Below are 2,728 nucleotides of genomic sequence, written 5' to 3'. Positions count from 1 at the left end.
GGGTTTCTTTTTTTATTTTTTTAATTTTGAGAATGAAAATTATTAAAATACCCTTAACCTTAAAACTTAGAATTCATGATATATAGGGATATTTTTGTCTACTGAAACCCGGTACATATTGCTAAAATGTACCAACTGAAAAACAGGCGTACGCAAGTTAGCAAACCCCTATATATATATATATATCAAAAATATAATTAATCATATAATTATTTTCTATGTTTTTAATTGATTAATTAATATTTTTAATTAAATAAATTAAAATAATTATGTTAAAAATTGACTTATATTTAAAATATTAATTTTTTTTATCTACTAACTTTTCATTTTATGATTTATAATAATTTAATCATTAAATAAAATTAAATTTAGAAAAATATATTTTACTTTTACTTTTTAAAATAATATTATTTAAAATATAATATAAGTTTACGGATAATAAAATATAAAAACAACTGTGATGAATAATTTTATTTTAAAAAATTATATTTATCATTTTTATATAGAACAATAGTATAAATATTCTTATTACCATTAACATAAAATTTCTTATAAGGTTTTAATAATTATATTTAAACTAAAATAAATTAAAATATTGTATTTAATAATTTATTTCAAAAATTTTAAATAAATACTTGTAATAAAAAAGTTACATTATTTTGTTTACTTAATAGTTCATTTTAGAGGTTTAAAAAATATGTGTAACAAAAACAATCATACTTTTTAATATTATAGTTTTCTTTTTTACATTCTTTCATTATTTATTATTTTCAACTTCAAAATGTAACAAGTTATACTTTTAGTAAACAAAATGTGAAAGCTAAAAAACTAATTGTCTTAAAATATATAACTAATATATTTATATTGTCATGAGTATAAAAACATAAGTTAACTATTCATTGATTAAATGAGACTAGAAGAACACACTAAGTATATAAAAAAAAAATAGATTAGTTTAACCATATGGTATAAGATAATTTTGTTTATATGAATATAGAAAAAAATTAGATAAGTCTAGAAATATATATTACTCAAGTTTATCTATATATTAATTAGATAAATATAGCAAAAAATATTACACAGGCCATTTCGTTCATTACTTACACAAATATAACAAAAATTATTAAACAGGTCTTGCAACACATTAAACCAATCTCTCAATAGACCGGTAGATTAATACAATAAAAAAATTTAGACAAGTCTAACAATATACACAAAACGAGTATGTCTATATACTAATTAGTCGAGTATAATAAAAAATATTAGACTAATCATTTCATTCATTGATAAAACAAATATAACAAAAAATTAAACAAGTTTATCAATATATTGCTTTAATAAGCATAACAAAACATATTTAATGACTTTGTCCATACAATCAACAGACAAGTATAGTAAACAACATTAAATGAGAAATTTCACACATTCATTACACAAGTTTGGAAATACTTATCATAGAAGTTTGTTTAAAAACTAACTAAACCAGTCTACCAACAACTTACATTGATAAGATGAATTTATCAATATACATTAGACAAGTCTATTTATACACAAATTAGACAAGTCTTTTAAAACAATGTGAGCCTCTTCATTTACTAATTGGATAAGTCTTGCAATACACTTTAAACAATTATAAACAAACACTAATTAGACAACTTTGTCAATATCCTAATTAAACGAGTTTAGAAAAAAAATCATTGGATGAATCATTCCATACTTTAATTAGATGAGTCTAAAAATAGACAAGTCTTTTCTTACATTGATTATACGAGTCTATTAAAAAAACTATACCAGTTTGTCCATACACTAATAAAATGAGTTTAGAAAAATAAACTAGACAAGTCTTTTCATACACAGATTAGACAAGTCTATTAATACACAATAGATGAGTTAGTTCACTCACTAATTAGATGAGTCTTGCAATACACAATAAACAGGTTTGAACATACATTCATTAGACGAGTTTAACAATATACATTAGACAAGATTTTTTATACACAAATTAGACGAGTCTATTAATACACATTAGACGAGTAATGTACATTAAATGAATTTGTTCATACACTGATTATACGAGTTTAACAATATACATTAGACAAGTTTATCCATGCACTAATCATACAAGTATTTTGCGCATAAAACAAGTCATTGTATGGATTAATTAGACGAGTCTAAGAATACATATTAGGTGAGTCTATCCATACACTGATTAAACAAGTATTGCAATACACATTAGATGTTTTTTCCACACACTAATTAAATGAGTCTAACAACATACATTAGAAGAGTCTTTTTATACACATATTATACAAGTTTATTAATACACATTAGACAACTCTATCCATTCTCTGGTTGGACATGCCTTACAATACACATTAGACGAGTATATTCATACACATTAAATGAATGTATCCTTATACTCATTATATGAGTCTAACATTAAATAAAAGACGAATTTGTCAATATACTGATTATATGAGTCTAACAATACATATTATATCAATATGTCCATACATTGATTTGTATTTATAATCAATATATCAAACATATTTTTACATAGTTTATCTTTTGTATTTTTACAAAATTTACTCTTTACATTTTTACATATATATTGATTTAAAATTTTCACATTAATTATATTCAAAATTTAATTATAAATTTAAAAATATTATTATTTCTTTTCTCAACTTCTATATTTCTTTTAGTATAATATATTTAAATATCTTTT

Source organism: Vigna radiata, chromosome 5, assembly GCF_000741045.1.
Source record: "Vigna radiata var. radiata cultivar VC1973A chromosome 5, Vradiata_ver6, whole genome shotgun sequence".
Lineage (NCBI taxonomy): Eukaryota > Viridiplantae > Streptophyta > Magnoliopsida > Fabales > Fabaceae > Vigna > Vigna radiata.
This window is presented reverse-complemented; position numbering follows the sequence as displayed.